We start from the raw sequence: 19,372 nt of genomic DNA, 5'->3' as shown, positions 1-19,372 counted from the left end.
ATAACCATGTAATTTGCACATAAATATCTTATTGATCATTAGATTGCCTTCTTTTTCATTAAAATAACAGCCACTGGAATTACACTGGGAAATTCTTAATTTATGCAAATGAAAATTCAGCTTATTTGATGTTTTCATTACAAGTAAGCAGAAATTTGTGTAAGAGTTACTGTAGTTCTGTGCTTAATTTTAAAAACCTAAGAGTGTACATATTTCCAGAAAGTTAAAACTCTCAACTTTCTCTATTTACAATATTTACTGAATATTAAAAATAAAATTTAATAATAATGTGTTTTTTACTTTATAAGATAGTTTACAAAAATTATTATCTGAAATTAAAATTGTCAGCTTAAAAACCGTAGGACCATGTCCACATTCACTATGCCAGATCATGGGGGGCGGATTACAGATCAGGTAACAAAAGAGACTGGGCCAGGTGATCTGGGTAAGAGTTCTCATGCTTATCTATCTGGATCTTGCCTTTGACTCCCAGCAAAACTTCTGCAACCTGGTATTAATTCACTTAAAATCCCATTTTGGTCATCTCCCTTGGAGTGTTCACAGTCTACTGGGAGAGACAGCAAAGCAAACGAATGATTATTTTTCCCCAGTTGGTCTCTTCTCATTACATTCTAACTCATTCAAGACAGGCATCATGTCTTATTTTTACATCCCCCAGAGGTTAACAATATAAATGTAACACAGGAAATGCACAATAAATATTTGTTCAACCAAACTTTGAAATGTCATAAATTCACAGAGGATGCACAGACAGACAAAGGACTCTAAAACTTAGTCTGTGGTAAGGGATCACAGGAAACACTCAAAAGATAAGGATGTATTTGAGAGGCATTTCAAAAAACTAAATTTAGCCAGGTAGAAGAGACTGTTGCAAGCAGAGGAAATCACAAGACCAACAGGAAGATGGGGCATAAGAGTATGGGACTTTCAAAAAACAAAACAGAATGCAATACGGCTGAATGGGACAATGGGAGCATGTCATAGATGAATAATGATAAAAGTGGAGAGGCCAGCAGGGGTCCGGACTGAGAAGGGTTTAAGAACTGAAGACTCTGACCTTCATCCTGAAAGTAGTGAAACTTACTACAGGAACCAAAGCAGGGGACGGCATGATCACATGCCCACTTAGAGAAACACCACTCTGGCAGAAGGGCAGAGGATTGACTAAAGGGTGGCAATGAGACCAGTTTGAAGGCAACTATAAGAAATGTGGTCCTGAGCTAAGAGTAAAGTTAAGGAAGTTATATTAAAGAAATATGTTTGTTACAGAGTACCAGAACTTGTTGTCTATTTCATATAGCAGGGCAAGAAGAAGAAAACGAAGAAATAGTAACAGTAGTAACCACAACCACATCACTTACTGAGCACTTACATGCTGCACAATATTGCAGGCACTCTACAGTACTCATTCATTTAATCCTCAACACAACTATAAAAGTACATACAAATATGCCTGCTTTGTAGGTGAGGAGTGAGGATGAAAGTGGGCCCTGAAGATAGGATGCAGGAATAAGGAAGAGGCCACATGAGCCAAAGGCAGGAACAGAAAAAGTAAGAAAGTATTTATAAGGCTAGTTGAACTAAAGCCGTCAGCTTGTACAACAGGATAGTGGCTAGAAACTTTGATTGGGTTCAATTTAAGAACAACAGTCTTAAATACAAGTTCTTAATACTCAAGACAGTAGAAAAGCCATCAAAGATTTAGAAAACAGGGGTGATTTGCACATAACTTTAGTTGAGCATTTATCCCTGGCTAGGTACTATGATTATAGAGACAAGATCTCTGCCTATTAGTTTACATACCAAAATGTCCTACATTAATTTAGAAATTAATGTGTCCAGAATTAAACTCATATTTCCCTTTAATCCTCTCCTCCATCTCCTCCATTCTCACGTCTAATTAATGCTACTATACCCACCTAGTCACCCAAGACTGCAGAATGCTTAGGAGAACAGAACCAGATCAGACTGCGTAGGATCTAATCCCTGACTACTCTCCTTTTAAGTCTCAGCTAAAATACATCCTCCTGTGGATTTCCATGACTCCCCAAACTGGATATGTAACTCTTCTAGAACCCCACAATCCCTGTCACATCTCTGATCATATTGGATTGCAACTATTTGTATCTATCAGCCCACCAAACTAGAAGTGCGTAGAGGTCAGAACACAGGCTGACTCGTCTGGATCTGTGACAGTGCCCAGTACAGGGCCAAGCAAACAGGAGGCTTCAGGATATGAACCCAGACAGTGTGACTCCAGGGCCACTATCTTTGGGTCACCAGGTGGATGGCAATGTCATTAACCGAGACTGAGACTAACAGGAGAGAGAGAATTAGAAGGGGTGAGAAATGAAAGGGTCATACAGGTTTAGTTTGGGACACTAATTGCACAGTGACTCTAGATCACACAGGTAAATGATCTAATTGGCAGGGACCTGTCTTGGTCTCTATAGGGATCTCTAAAGCCATGATATCTAGTAAGAGATAAATGCTTAATTAAGTATATGAGCAATCACTACTGTTCAGAACCTCTGACAGCTTTCATATTGCCTACAGAATAGAGTTTGAAATCACAAGGTAAACCCCAACTTTCTAACTGTATCTCTTACTATGTTCTTACGCAAGACTTCTAAGTCCTTATTTGTACTTATCCTGTATCTTTTTCTTCTTCCTGCCTAAATGCCTCATGAACTACAAAATAGGAACTGCTTCTCCTTTCCTCTTCTACCTTCAAAATCTACTACAAAACCTTTTTCCTTCGCTAAGTTTTTCCAGACCACCTTGGTTATAATCTCACCATACAACACTCCACATACAACTCCACTCAAATTAATTCATGAAGGCCATGCAAGATTCAAAAGAGTTCTTCCAGAATCAGAAACATTATGCTGTGTGCTATAGTTTCAGAATTAAGATCATTACAATGTTTAAAGAGGCAAACCATGAATACTCTAACTTAGTTATGTAGGCAATACATATCAATAAACAGTGACAGAGTCCCGGTCCAAAGGAACTGTATTTTCCCTCCAAGGAAGGAAGGAAGGGAGGGAGGAAGGGAGGGAGGGAGGGAGGGAGGGAGGGAGGGAGGCCTATGTTTGACAATTCAGAAATTGGTAATAACTGAACTAGGGAATTATCTCCTTTTATGTAAATAAGAGACCACCTTATGCAGACAACACAGTTACAAGTTTCTATTCCTCTTTTCTGCCCTGGCTGGTGTGGCTCAGTGGACTGAGTGACAGCCTGTACACCAAAGGGTTGCCGGTTCCATTCCCAGTCAGGACATACGCCTGGGCCAGGTCCTGGGTTGGGGGCGTGTGAGAGGCAAACACACATCGATGTTTCTCTCCCTCTCTCCTTCCCTTCCCCCCTCTCTAAAAATAAATAAATAAAATCTTTTTTAAAAGTATTCCTCTTTTCTCAATCCTCTAATTATAAACAGTACATTTTTTAAATGCCTTAAAAGCCCACATTTCAAATCCTCATCAGAGTCCTAGTTCATACTCCTCCCTCCTTGGTGGAAGAAAAACTGAAAACAATTTAAAAAATCAATCAGAAGTCTTTACATAGTCCACAAGACAAGAAAATGAATTTTCAGGTTGGCAGGCCAAAACTGTTTCAACGTTAACTTCAAACTAGTGGGGAAAAAAGGGCTTTGCCTTTGTGAATTGGCTACAGGAAAAGAGGAGGTAAAAGGATGCTAAATAAGCTTTGATAAATACAAATGATTGAAATTGAGGAGCGTGAAATAGCATGAGGAATAGTGGCCCACTGAAAAATCGACACCAAGAAATAGAACCATTTGTGTGAGAGCTGGAAAACATGAAAGGTTATAACGTGGTTATAATGTAGGAAGGCAATTTCCTATATAACCGGTATCCTAATTTTTAGACAGTGGAAAACGTAAAACATACACTTCATACGCATAAACATGGTTGGTCGACACTAGAGTCCAGAACTCTAGATTATTTTTCCTATTTATCTTTCCTCCTCCCCTTCTCCCACAAGTAATGCCCTTTGACCAGCAGCTGGGAAGTCTAAGTGATCAGCATTCCTCTGACATTCTAAGAAGTTGGACTATTTGTTTCCATAGAAACAGCTTTTTCAACTAACATAAGATTCAGGCCAAGAATAGTGAAAAGAACTTACATTATGCAAATTGGAAAAACCTTGTCTACAATTCTTTTAGTTTCTCTTCTCTGGTTTTTCACAGAACTCAGGCTTTCTTACTCTGTAAAACAGAAAAGAGGCAATTAAGTATAAAAGTCTGCAGTGTTTTTCAGAGAGCGAGTGGGAGGAAAAGGTTAATTAAATATGATATCCAACTGTTTGTAGGTGGCTAGGATTTCTTAGTATAAAGTAGTAAAAATGCACCCCCACCCAATCTCTAATGGACATACATTAAAATCAGTATAAATTACCTGAAATCAGTGATGAGAAAGAGGTAAATGTAACTGGTTTAAAAGTTCTTGCAGATTATTTTTTCATGACATTTTTGACCTTTAGGTGAAGTCTCAAACAAAAATGCAGTGTTTTGTTCTTTGTTTCAACTACAATTTCTGGATCAATTTTAAACATTATGAATAGTTTATGATGCCAATAAAATAAGTTTAGAAAATGAGAATTTGACAGATGGGAACCACAGCTAATTCAGAGGCGAAATGTTGATGCTACATTAGAGACCAAGACAGAAGAGGATCCTGCCCTAATGGAGCTTACGTTCCAGTAGGGCAGCAATTTTCAACTGGGGTGCCACGAGAATTTTTAAAACATGCAACATCTGTTTTTTAAAGATTTTATTTATTTTTAGAGATGGGGGAAGGAAGGGAGAAAGGCAGGGAAAGAAACACTGATGCGAGAGAGAAACATCAATCGGGCTACCTTCCATACGTGCCCAGGCCAGGGACCCCACCCGCAACCCAGGCATGTGCCCTGACTGGGCATCAAACCAGTGACCTTTCACTTTTCGGGACCGTGCCAACCGAGCCATAACAGTAATGGTGCAATACCTGACTATTTACTCAGGCGCACGGACCTTTTTTCCCTTAGATTGTCAAATTAAAAAAAATGATAACAGCCAACACAACAACAGTTGTCCGGTGGGAATGATGCAAAATTATACCTTTATTTTTTTTGTCAGATTGGCAAAAAAGTAATGTTTTGGTGTGCTGCAGAATTTTAGTAATTAGTTTGTGTGTGCCACAAGATCAAAAAGGTTGAAAATCCCTGTGGTAGAATAATAGATAATAAGCAAATTCACAATAAGATGACTTCAGATAAAGGGCTGTAGAGAAAGCAGAACAGGGTAATATTGAGATAGGGTACTTGGCTTCACAGTTGCTACAGAAACTGTGAAGAAGGAAGACCACTCGTCATCTGATTTATGGCTTAAAACCAGCAGAGACCAGCTGGATACAACATGGCAACTAATTTCACCCAATGGCAACTTCTAGCTTAATTATCCGCTCATTGTAATATGTTAGCATGCTAAACAACACAACCCGTCACACCAGGACCAGAAACAGAAAGCCCATATAAGGACACAAAATGGCCAAGAGAGCTCCCCTGAGAAATTTCCACCCCCTTTCCAGGGGATCCTAACTATTTCTCCCCCTCACCGAATACCCTAACCCCCAATTAAATGAACCCCAATAAAGGAAGCAGAGTCTGCTGAAGGGGGGTTGCTTGGTCTGTGGAGTAGCTCATTCTCTGTCTCACTGCTTCACTAACGAAGTCACTCTTACTTTAAACTCTATGATGGCTTGCATCTGAATTCTTTCCCTTGCCAAGCCAAGAACCCACAGTGGGTCGCTGACTCTTGGGTCCCCCACACCTCTGGAATACCTGCATCAATATAATATAGGTAGTGATGCTTAGCAGGGGCAGCACTAGATAATATGGTCAGGGAAGCCCTATTTTAGGAGGTGTTATCTGAAACCTGAATGAAGACAAATTGAGTGAGCTGTGAGAAGATCCAGAAATAAGTTTCCAGGTTGAGGGACTAGAAAGCACATTTCTATATGGATGTTACTAGGAATCTCAATTTCGATATACAGATGATCCTCGACTTATGATAAGAGTCACATCACGATAAACCCATAGTAAGCTGAAAATATCCTAAGTTGAAAATGCGTTTAATACTGCACAGCAACACGAGGGAGTATAGTACCTTGTATACAGCTGGCATGGGAAAAAAAATTAAAATTCAAAATTTGAAGTACGATTTCTACTAAATGCACCCTGCTTTCATACCATCATAAAGTTGAAAAAGCATAACTCGAACCATCATATGTCAGGGATCATGTGTATCCCAAACTGACAACCTTTTTCCTACTATTAATTATATCACTACTTCCAAGATCTTGATCTTTCTCAAGCCCTAGTTATCCAATCAGTTGCCAAGTTGATTTCACTAGGCTTTTAGAATCCACTGAATGGTGGCAGAATATGCTACTAAAGAAACTGTTAAGAAAATGAAAAGGCAAAAGTAAAAAAAAAAATTTGCAAAGTATTTGCTTGCTATAACTACTCTTATGACTGGGTCAAACATCAACTTTTAAAAAATAGTGCAAGAGATTTGACCACTTCAACAAGGCAGACAAATGGCAAAAATAATCACTTGGAGAGATAACTCAACATCATTAATCTTCAGAAAAATGCAAATTAAAACCATGAGATAGTGACATAAGGATACAAAGAAATCACTGGACTAGAATTGGGTCCAATAAACTCTCAAATTTATAGGCACTGATTTTTTAACAAGGATGCCAAGGCTATTAAATGGGGAAAAAAATTCGTTTCAACAAATAGCACTAGGACAACTGGATATCCAAATAAAAAGGGTGAGGATGGACTCCTACCTCACACCATACACAAAAATTAACTCAAAATGGGTCAAAAACACAAATGTTTGAACTAAAACCATAAAACTCTTAGAAGAACATACAAGTGTAAATCTTTATGACCCTGGATTAGGCAATCGTTTCTTAAGATAGGACATCAAAAGCACAAGCAACAACAACAAAATAGATAAATTACACACCATCAACATTAAAAACTGTGCTTCAAAGGACATCATCAAAAAAGTGAAAAGACAATCCACAGAACTGGAGAAAACTTACACAGCATGTATCTGATAGGGGACTTGTGTCATACAACAACTCTGTAATAAAAAGATGACCCTGGCTGGTGTAACTCAGTTGGATGGAGTGTCATCCTGTAAACTGAAAGGTCTCAGGCTCGGTTCCCTGTTAGTGATGCGAGTTCAGTTCTCGGTCATGGTGCATGCAGAGAAGCAACTGATTGATGTTTCTCTATCACATCCATGTTTCTCTCCCCTCTCTAAAATTAGTAAGTGTGTCCTCAGATGAGGATTAAAAAAAAAGAATAGCCTGATTTAAAAATGGGAGAACTTCCATCCAGTTCTCCAAAGAAGATATACAAATGGCCTTTAGTAAGCACATGAAATGATACTCTACCTTATTAGTCATCAGAGAAAAGCAAATCAAAACCACAAGACCTGTCAGAAGGGCAGTATCAAAAGGACAAGGAGTAACAAGTGCTGATGAGGATGCAGAGCAAAAGGAATCCTTGTGCGCTATTGGTGGGATTGTAAATTGCTGCAGCTGCTATGGAAAACAGTATGAAAGTTCCTCAAAAAATTTAAAAATAGACTTACCATATTACCTAGCAACTCTACTTCTGGGTAGTTGTCCAAAGCAAATGAAAACACTCACTTGAACAGCTATCTGCACTCCTGCATCCACTGGAGCATTTATTTACAATAACCAAGATTTGTTAATAACCTAAATATATACCCATCAATGAATGAGTAGAGAAAGAAGACGTGATATGATACACACACTCACAAAATGGCACACTACTCAGACATTAAAAAAAAGAAGTCTTGCTATTTGCAACAACATGGATGGACCTGGAGGGAATTATGCTACGTGAAAAAAATCAGAGGAAGAAAAATGCTGTACGATTTCACTCATATGGAATCTTAAAACAACAAACAAAACTCATATACAGATAACAGACTGGTGGTTGCCGGGGGTAGGAGGGCGTGTTGGGGCTTAGGCAAAATTGGTGAAGGGGATCAAGAGATACAAACTTTCAGATATAAAAATAAGTAAGTCATGGGGATGTTATGTTCAGCATGATTACTATAATCAATATATTGCAAATTTGAAAGTTGCTAAGAAAGTTTTTGGGGGGAGTGGAGGGGGATAAATGCAGACAACTGTAACTGAACAATAAAATAATTATTTTTAAAAAAGAAAGTTATGTAACTTTGTTTTGGAACAGATGGTAAGACTTATTGTGGTGATCATTTTGCAATGGATAAAAATGTCAAATCATTATGCTGTACACCTAACACTAATATAATACTGTATGTCAATTACACTTGAACTTAAAAAATGAGAAACCACTTAACACCCACGAGGACGACTAGGTACAAAAAGTGCCGATGAGGGTGCAGAGGAACTGGAACCCTCATACACCGCTGACGGGCACGTCAAATCGTGCAGCCACACTAGAAAACAGAATGGCAAGCTCGCAAAAAGCTAAACACAGAGTTAGCAATATGTTCCAGCAACTCCACTCACAGGTATACACCTAAGAGAAATGAAAACATTTATATGCAGAAAACCTGCACAAAAATGTTCATAGCAGCATTAATTCCTAGTAGCCCAAAATTAGGGAAAAAATCCCAATGTCCATCAAATGATGAATAAAACGTTGTATATCCATAATAAAATATTACTGAGCGATAAAAAGAAATAAAGTTCTGACACATGATACAACGTATATGAATCATGAAAACAGAAATGAAAGAAGCCAGTCACAAAGGACCCCACACATACTGCATGACTGTATTCATGAAATGTCCAGAACAGTCAAATGTATAGATGGACAGTGGATTAGTGGTTGCCTAGAGCTCGGGCTGTGTGATTGGGGTGCAGGGTTTCTTTTGGGGGGGGTGATGAAAAATGTTTAAAATTGTGGTGATCACTGAATAACTCTGAATATAAATAAAGCCACTGTACACTTGAAATGGATGAACTGTATGGTATGTGAATTGTGTCTCAATAAAGCTGTTAAAAAAAGAAGAATAAAATACCATTACAAACACAATAAAATAGCTAAAATTAAAAAGACTGATAATACTAAGCACTGGAGAGGACGTGAGAACTGAAATACTGAAATAATACTGATGAGGATGTTATAAAATAGTAGTCAGGCAGTTTCTTAAAACACTAAACGTGTAAGATATAACCCAGCGACTCCACACAAGAAAAACAAAAACATATTTTTATTTGTAAAAAATCACAAAGATCTGTGTGGAAAATTCAAAGAAGCCTTGTAAAGAACTTAAAATTGGACACAATCCAAATGTCCTTTAGCTGGTGAACAGATAAATAAAATACACAATACTATCAATAATAAAAAGGAATGAACTAGTGACGATATGCAACAACGCGGACGGCCTGCAAAACACAATGCCACATACAAGAGCACATACTGCATGACTCCATCCGTGTATTTCCAGAGGCGGCAAAACCAGCACCGTTAGAGAAAGCAGTCTGGTGGTTTCCTAGAACTGGGAGTGGGAGCAGAAACTGGCTACAACAAGACAAGGGAATTTTTTTTAGGTGATCGAAGGGTAATAAAAGTACATTTCAGTGATATCTGCATGATACTATAAAAGTAATAAAAAAAACTCAAACTGTACTCAAACTGTTTTTAAAACTTATCAAACTGAACACTTAGGATTGGTGAATTTTAATGTAAGTGTATCTACTGAGCTGATTTTAAATATACACTTAAATTTGCATCTTGCCACATGTAAATTATATCTCAACAAACCAATTTTTAAAAAGACCACTGTATATTCCAAAAACAAGTCATATACTGACATCGCAAACCCCTATTTACTCAATAAATGTTTAACTCAATGCATACATTTGTTTCCAACAATGAACAGCATCATCTTCACAGAGAATGAACTTAGCTATGCCTAAAATTAAGTAAATACAAGTCAAAACTCAAACATATTTGGGCTAGTTGTGCAAAGTATTAGCTCAGAAGTTATTACTGACAACAATTTAAACAAAACTGTATAGACTCGACTCAATCAATAGTTAACTGAGAGACTAATTTTTCAATTATTTACATTGGAGAATGAAAAATATTTTAAAAATATTTATTTGAAGTAAACTGAACTTGTTAAACTCAACAGGTGCAATGTAAAAGAAAAAAAAATTAAGCTATTAACGGACAAATCAAGCTCCTTACATTAAGAAAAAGACCGAGCACAAATGTCCTGGTTTTACTTTTTAAGGGAACATTCCGACAAGTCCTATACTGAGGATATTTTGAAACTTCTACCTAATTCATGGTTTAGGTTTCGGATAGATATAACTGCATTCCAAAGAAGCCATTGCTATTCTTACTAACTTTAAAACTAACTACTGTATATTTAGAATGTACCATGCCAGGTAAATTTGTAAAGAATGGAAGTAAAATTCCCTTAACTGAAAAAAATTTCAAAGTAAAAATTTCAGAGAGAAATAGGGGTAAATAACATTATAACTAACAACACATAAATCATCTGCCCTCACAGACAGCAAAAGAAAATACACCTTCTCAGATGTTAACTTTCAGAGAAAGCAGCTTTGAACATTCCTGGCAAAAACTGTACATATTTAAAACACACCTGCTATAAAAAGATTCAGTCTACAAGTTCCTATTCTCACCCCATGACTCTAGACCATAAAACTGCCTTGAAACAAATAGACAACATGGAAAATATGATGGAAAAATACTGCTGCATTTATAATCTATTAAACATGTATATCCTAAAATCCTCATTTAAACAAAGTTTAGCATAAATTTATTTACAAATTATCATCCCCTTGACTCTTACATTTGGATTCAAGTGGTTCTCAATCAAGGGTGGCTCTTCCTTCCGCTGTCATCACCAGGAGAATTTTGACAACAACTGGACACATTTTTTACTGCCAGGACTGGGGGGAGTGCTACTGGTATCTGTTGTGCTTAGCAGAGGTCAGGAACACTGCTCAACATGCACAGGACAGCCCCCCATAACAGGGAATTACCCAGTCAAAATGTCAATACCACCCACATTGAGAAAGCCGGAGTTAAACAAAACAAACACTGGAATATCAACTAATCCAAAACTGAGGCATTTACCCATTCAATAAAATTAGTTGTTTTTCACACATTCAAGACAAACTTTAAATAGCCAAGCTTCCTTGATAACCACCTAGTGGTATTTTTGCTTATTGTGTTACGACTCTTTTTCATGTACTGTTGGTTTCAAATAATTAATAAATACTGAGCCTAGAAGATCCTTAAAATCATCTAATCCAGCGTTTCTCAAAATGTTCAGGAAGGGACTTCAAGGGTAATCTTGGCAGTGGATAGGAAGATGAGAGCAGAAGCTCGCTTTTACTTTATAAGTTTCAAGGGGAAAATGTTCAACTAACTTAAATGTTTAAATAGCAAAACAAACTTATTTACTTAATGAATTTTTCTTATTTGACATATGACAAAGGAAGGATTAGAAAATTTAAGTCACTTGCCAAGGTTACACAAATACTTAGTGGCAGAGATCAATAAACCCAGAAATTCAACAAAGCAATGACTGCCAACAGAATAGCAACAGTATAAATAGAGTAACAACTATTGCCAAATAAATTGCTTTACACTGTATACTGGAACCTGAGTGGGAAAGCAAGGCCAATTTTAGTAATATATCCCTCATATATCGCCCACCATTAAATGCTTACAATCTAGCCAGAGAAACAAAACGTGCATATAAAATAATAAATAGCTACGTAAGAGTGGCCCAGGTCCTGGCTGGTGTGGTTCAGCGGGTTGAGCACCGGCCTGCAAACTGGAAGGTTGCTGGTTTGATTCCCAATAAGGACACATGCCTGGGTTGCAGGCCAGGTCCTGGGTTGGGGATGTGAGAGAGGCAACCCATCGATGTTTCTCTTCCACATTGTTGTTTCTCTTTTTCTCCCTCCCTTCTCTTCTAAAATAAATAAATACAATCTTACAAAAAAGAGTGGCCCAAACAAGAAAAGACCAAAAAAGTACAGACAAAACATATTTAATTACCATGTTATTTACTGTGTGCTAAACACAGCACCACAACACTTAACGTTGTTAACCCTCAAACAATCCTACAACTTTAAGTGCTGTTGTTATCCCCAATGACAAGTAAGAAGACAGGTTTAAAGAAGCAAAGATTTTGCCCAAAGAGCACCTCTAAATAAATATTCAACAGTTACAACAGGTATTCTGTGTACATAGTTCCACACCCATTATAACATGGTTTTTACAACATCCTTGTATGGCATTTTCCAGAGGACGAAAGTAGAGTAATTATGTAAATGGTTTGAGTAAGCAGTGACGGTGACAGTGGTTAACAGCAGAAGTAAAAGCAACAGCACTACTTGCCAGGCAGAGTGCCCAGAATTTCACATATTATCATCTCATTCAATCCTTGCAACTTCTCAGAGTTATCCTCAGTTTACAGGTGTGGCAAACAAACATGGAGAGGTTAGGCTGCTTCCCAAGGTCATAAATCTAAATGGTAGAGTGGAGACTCATACCAAGTCTCTATGACTTCAGAACAGAAGCTCTTCCCTCTTGCCGTTATTTTTATTTAGTCTTTTCCAATACTAAGAGAAGAAAAAGAAAAACTTCAGTGGATTATGACAATTCTCAGTTCAGTGCTTTGAAGGGCACCTTTCTGAGATTTGCCTTCACTTGTCCACAGATATTTTCTCTTTTAAACAATGAAATCCTATGAAAAACACATGTGCAAACCCAAATACCTGGTAGCTGCTTCTTGCTTTTTTATACTTAAAATACAGCATTGACCATAAGTACTCCCAGGAACCAATGGGACTGCATAATGCATCATCATTCACTGTTTTCTTTTACAAATTTGGATACTGCTGTATTAGAGTAGTACCTTGTAGTACAAAGATGAGCTGGGAGAGCAAGAAATCATTTTGAAAAACAGATAATTAAGCTTCCTATATACTACATGTAATATTCTCTGAAATGAAAGTATTGTTTTTGTTTTTTCTTAATTCAGTGGGAAAATTCTCCATTTACTTACATCAAACACAAAGTTGAAGGTGTCTGGTGATATTCAAGACCACACACTCATAGAAGGAATTGGTTAAGAGCCAAACAGTATCAAAGATATCAAATAGTTGGTTACTGGAACTGCCCCATTATCACCTCCAACAACTTCGTTATAAAAGATTAAATGAATCCAAAAGGTTAGTAAAGTTTTTTTTTTTAAAGGCACTGGGACAAAAGGTAATTCATAACATTTCAAACTGACTGTGACATTTATATATAATGTGCGGAATAAAGTTACTTAGAGTATGGCTTTTCAGAATAGTGCTAAGGATCAAGAATATATATGGCCTAGTTGCAGAACAGGAGCAGTCTTGATAAGAACAGAGCCAATGTAAGAGATAGAAGATAAAGCCACAGCTGACTGAATGCTAAGCTAAATTCTTTGAATTTCTCCTACAAGCAATGGGAAACTATGGGTTTGAGTTTTTAAAAAATGGCTTTTTTAGAAAGATAAATTTACTTTACATTGTTAACAGAGTTAACTAGGGGAAACATAAGTAGAGCAGCCAAGAGAGATAATAAAACGTTTTAATACTTTATGCATGGGAAGATAAAGGAAGTAGCAGAAGGAATGAAAAGGGATAATTTCAAACAATGGTTTCTACAAAGGATGATTTGACAAGATTTAGAGACCAGGAGCTAAATATAATTCTAAAATACCGTGCATGACAATTGAATCTCGGAGAAATTATAGGACCTTAAAAGAGTATAACTCAGAGAATGTGGATTTTCTCCCTGGGAGGGAGAGAAGGGAGATGGGGAGAACTGGAAAGAAGGTAAGTTCCATTTTTGAAGTACTGCACTTAAAGTGAGAACATTGACAGGTTGTTAATTTCTAGATGGGGAAACCAAATAGAATAGGCTAGAAATGAAAATCTGTAAGTAATTTACATATTCATATCTTACATTTGTAAAGTTTTTCAGTTTCTACAGTAAATTCAAACATCTCATTTGATCTCCACAGTTGCCCTGAAATTTCGGTAAGCAGGTCAGACGTCCCCACTTTCCAGAAGATATACGGGTACTACAAGGTAAGTCACAGAGCAAGATATTAATAGAATAGGCATTAAAATCTGTATCAGTGAACCCTTACGTGGATCCATAGTTCCACGTGAGTTCCATCTAAGATAACACCATGCTGACTATACCCCCCTTTTCAAAAATCGCATAAAGTTTACCCTTGGACAACATGGGTTTGAACTGAGTAGCTCCACTTACAGCAGATTTTTTCAATAAATACCTGTACTGTTTTTGACTATGCAGTTGGGAGTCCCTGGAAGCGGAGGGCAGACTGTATGCACCGATCTGTTTTTTACATAAGGGACTTGAGCATCCAAGGTTTTGGGTATCCACAGGGGTCCCGGAACCAATCCCCTGTCGATACTAAGGGACAACTTAAGTTTCTGGGGAGTCTAAAGTTATACAAGGATTTGACTGTGTGGGAGTCAGTGCCCCTAACTCCTGTGTTGTTCAAGGATCAACTGTACATCATTCTTTTACCTTTAAAATGATTATTCTTTTTCTCAACTTCCTGCTTCATAAAAGGAACAAGTGCACTCTAACGTAGTATTTCACTGTGGTACATTGTAACAGACTACAGTTACTGTACACCGGATTGCAGCAGGAGGACATACAGTGCTCCAAGTTTCTAAATACTCAGCCAAGCAGCCACATCTACCCAAAATTTAAATTTGTAGTTAAGTGGAGAAATGGTAGAATGCATGTGAATTTTCCTACTCATCTGAAAGAAATCAGATTACCAACAATCCCGGATCCTGGTTAACATTTTTAGACTGTTACTCTCTACTCTGTAATCCTCCAGTGTATGTGCTGTCAAGTGAGCCACATGTCCTGCCTTGACAAACAGTTTAATAAAATATTAATTTATACCTTAAAAAATTAATACCGTAAAATATAATAGACTAGCTCCTGTCAGATAAATCAGGTATCCCCCTGGGGTCAAATTTAAGTATTAAAAATCAAAACTGTAATACCCTAAATGTTACTAACTAATCATATCAACTCCCATCAATTCTCCCTCCTTAATATCATACACACACACACACACACACACACACGCACACACCCCTCCCAGTTTCTCCCTTTTCATTCACTACCTTAAATTTTATACACATTTTTTCTTCCATGGATTTCCTAGAACTTGGTAAGTCACCCAACCCTGGTCTTTCTAGTTGCCAATCATTTTACACAGTACTGCCATATTATCTTTCCTGAAGCACAGCTTACAGTGACCTTTTTCAAACTTTTTCTTTTTTTGTCTTTCCCCTACTGTTTACTAAGGGATTGCTATGTACCCGTTCATTCACTGTATCTGGCATGCATTATCTCATTAACCCTCACAACCATCTTCCCATTCCATTTTGTAACTTAGCTAAGTAAAGATAAGTAACTTTTCCAATGTAAAAAGCTAAATGGCACAACTGGACCTCAAATTGAAGTCTGTTTCTTAGGATCTTGATTTACTTGGTACTACAGCAGATCACATCCTCTTTGAGTTACTCATTTGCATCCCTGCCCCCAACCTTAATTCCTCACAGATTCTCCTGACTTCTGAGTCTGCCTCTTTTGTTGTTCTCCCCAAGAAAATATAGTGAGAGTGATTCTTTTCTTCCAAATACAGTAGGAAGGAAAAAAATTAGCATAAATATGTAAAAGTATTTACTTTGGTATGAGGATTTTTTGTGTCTGTCTGAGTGGCCAATCATGTCCAAAAATTTAAAATAAACCGTTGATCTATCAATTCCTTTCCTAGAAATTTATGCCATAGAGTATGTTTGGAACTATCTGGGTATGTTAATCTACTTTTTCAACTGTAAATTTATTTTTATTTTTAAAAATATTTTATTTATTTTTAGAGAAGGGAAGGGAGGGAGAATGACAGGAAAGAAACATCAACGTGTGGTTGCCTCTTGCACACCCCTTACTGGGGGATCTGGCATGTAACCCAGGCATGTGCCCTGACTGGGAATCGAACTGGCGACCCTTTGGTTCGCAGGCCAGTGCTCAATCCACTGTATCACATCAGCCAGGGCTCAACTGCAAATAAAACATAACTATAGATCAAGTATTTGCAATGAAAATTAATCATTCTAACGGAGATTTGCCATCAGTGTAAAATACACTGAATTTTGAAGAAGTCAGTATGGAAAAATGGATGTAAAACATTTTATTACCTATTTTTTTGTTATCGAGTACATTGGACCTAATATATTTAACACAAAGACTATACTTTCAGGGATCATTTCTATAGTCCATTACTAATATATTTAATACATTGTGTGAAATAATATGCTATTAAAATGAATTCTACCTATTTATTTAAAAAAATTTTAATGTGGCCCCAGAGTATGAAACAAAGGCAAGAGAATAAAGCAAGCTTTGGAATGGTGTTTATATATCATCCTATTCTTACCAACACACATAAAAGATATGTTTTAAAGTTACTGACAAAAAATGTGTTTTCATTTAACATCTATGAAAAGCAAGGATAACAGACCGTTCAGGTCTTATTTTTTACTTATACTTCTGTACTATTTGGATAGCTCACAAAATATTGACCAGAAAAGTTACTTTTATAATTTCGGGGGGGGGGGGAAACAAAGACATTATCTTTCGAAAGAAAAAGAAACACAGAAACTTTAAATTACAACTATCTTCTAAAAGTCTATAAAAATTAGCAGCAGCAACAAAGCCCTTTTAAGAGTTCTGGAACCTTTCCAGGAGTGTCCAGCCTTTTTGAAGCAGGGTGCAGCCAAGAGGAGGGCCCCAAGAAGGGATTTGTAATGGGGTCCAGGACTCGGGGTGTCCAGGAAACATTAGAAAAATGTATATAGGATGTCCTCACCCCTACAGGCCTGAGCCAGGGGGGATGGGACACATGGAACAGGGCCATTCAGAGCTGTTTTGGGTAGCAAGAGCTTTGCAGCTAACCCCTGGCACAGTCATTTAACATATCTATAACCTTTAACTGGTTTCATGGATATGTTAAATAGCTGTGGCCCTGCTTTGAGCCAGGGAGATGGGAGTGGCTTCCACCCAAGATGGGACTGGGAAGCAACTCCCCCTGGTTACAGGGCCTGCATGAGAGCGTGGAGATGATTGGCTCCATGCTATGGGGCCACACCTGCCCAGACTTACTATGGCAGCCCAGTAAAGCTGGAAGAATACGGGGATGCTGGCAGGTGTAGCTGACTGTAGGAGGAGTCGGAAATGGGCTGCAAAGGAAGATGGGAACTGGGATTTAAACCTAGGCCCGGCAGCCATAGAGAAGAAGAGACCATGCGGCTCTGAAGTAGAGGAGAGACCATGCGGCTCTGAAGTAGAAAAGAGACCACGCGGCTCCATAGTAGTAGAGGAGGGCCACAAGGTTTTGGGGGAGAAGGAGGAGACCACGCGGCTCCAAAGTAAATGGGGAAAAGGACCACGCGGTTCTGAAGGAGAGTAAATGGGAGGACCACGAGGTTTTGGAGTGCTTCTTCTTGCCACGCGGCTTAGGCAGCAGGAGAGACTTTGCAGCCATAGAGAAAGGGGAGAGAGGACTCTTGCTGGTGGGCCATGAGAAGGTGCCACACGGCTTTGGATTAACTGGAGGTTGCAGCAGCCACACAGCTGATGGTGCCAGGAGCCTGAATCACGGACTTCTACTTCTTTTCCTGAGACATGGTACCCCGGACTGGGCACGGGGAGAGGGAAGGACTGTGCATCTGTGGGTATTCTAGAGGACTTTAGTATCTTATTGAAGACATTAGGTCATTATTCTAAGTTTGTGTAACTTTTGAATAAACAATTCCTTTCCTTTTCACCAGTCTCTGGCATTGAGAGACGTCTTTCCTCTGGCGGCGGGCATTTCGAACCTAGCAGGTGGGCGTGGGGGGAAGGAACCTCCAGAGACAGAAAGGCGGAATCCTTTCTGTAATAATTTATCGTGAACCACCCCCCCCCCCCCCTCTGCTCTGTAACATTTTGGCGTCTCTGGGCCACACTAGAAGAAGAGTTGTCTTGGGCCACACATTAAACACACAGACACTAACAAAAACTGATGAGCAAAAAAAGGGTTTTAAGTAAACGTACAATTTTGTGTTGGGCTGCATGCAGCCTGTGGGCTGTGGGTTGGACACTACTACTAGAAAAAGCAGTCAAAATAGTATCCTTAAGACTATAAACAGTTTCAAATACAATGCAACAATAAACTAAAAGTTTTCAAATAAAGCACTTAAGCAATTATTAGAATGGTTCTTTAGTAGTCAGGACTTCCTCTACCACACAAAAATGAATATATTACATCTTTAATTTAAAAATGAGAGGGAACCAGTTTACTAAAGGAGTAAAGGCATTAATTATAAGGAAGATTCCCAAAGGGACCACCTACACTTGAAAATAGAGTAACAAAACTGCTGCCTTTGAGCCCTTCCTGTAGCAGAAACTCCAGAGCCTGGTCGTCAGTCCGACTGCATCTAGTCTTTCACCATGATAACAACGCACCATGACGACTCTCTTAGAATCCTAACTACCGAGTCACACAGTATGGTTTTGCTTTCTAGATGCCTATTTTCACGCTTCTTCCATACAGATTTTCCCTATGCCCTTTAATCTCAGGTATCGATCTTTTTAGTCAATTACTTATCACAAGTTTCAGGTCTCTAAAAAACATAAGAGATTCCAACTTTTTTTTTAATCCTCACCCAAGGATGTTTATCAATTTGAGAGAGAGGGGGCGGGGGACAGAGAGACAGAGAAACATCGACTGGTTGCCTCCTGAATGCGCCCCAACCAGAGATGGAACCCACAACTTAGGTATGTGTCCTGACCATACCATTCAACCGGGAATCGAACCCACAACCTTTTGGTGTTTGGGGATGGACTCCAACCAACTGAGTGACCCAGTCAGGGTGGAGATTCCAACTTTTGACCTCAAGTGATTTATAGTTTCCTAGAGAAAACAATATGCTTCAAAGGTCGGCAAATAAGGAGATGACTACCTCTACCTAGATGGCTTACTGGCATGCAATTCAATGACTGGCCATAAAAAAGGAGACAGTTGAAGAAATACCAAATAACCATTGCGTAGTTATAAGAACATTAAGCAAAATTAGGAATAAAGATTCACATCTGTTGTTACCTATAAATTAGACTAACA

The 19,372-nt window shown here is 38.3% G+C and overlaps 1 protein-coding gene and 1 pseudogene across 4 annotated transcripts in view; one reads left to right on the top strand and one right to left on the bottom strand.

Moving 5' to 3' along the window:
* PALS1 (protein associated with LIN7 1, MAGUK p55 family member) overlaps nucleotides 1-19,372 on the bottom strand; it is a 75,191-nt gene that overhangs the window by 46,547 nt on the left and 9,272 nt on the right. For all 4 annotated transcript variants that reach the window (XM_024568368.2, XM_053928814.1, XM_053928813.2 and 1 more), the window contains exon 2: nucleotides 4,171-4,252. The gene's annotated coding sequence lies outside the window, so the exon portion shown is untranslated. The remainder of the gene's footprint in view (nucleotides 1-4,170; nucleotides 4,253-19,372) is intronic.
* LOC112312162 (small nucleolar RNA U3) lies at nucleotides 16,456-16,528 on the top strand (annotated as a pseudogene).

Source organism: Desmodus rotundus, chromosome 7 (genome assembly GCF_022682495.2).
Source record: "Desmodus rotundus isolate HL8 chromosome 7, HLdesRot8A.1, whole genome shotgun sequence".
Taxonomy (NCBI): Eukaryota; Metazoa; Chordata; class Mammalia; order Chiroptera; family Phyllostomidae; genus Desmodus; species Desmodus rotundus.
The sequence above is the reverse complement of the archived record's forward strand: the minus strand, read 5'-3'. Positions and strand labels throughout refer to the sequence as shown.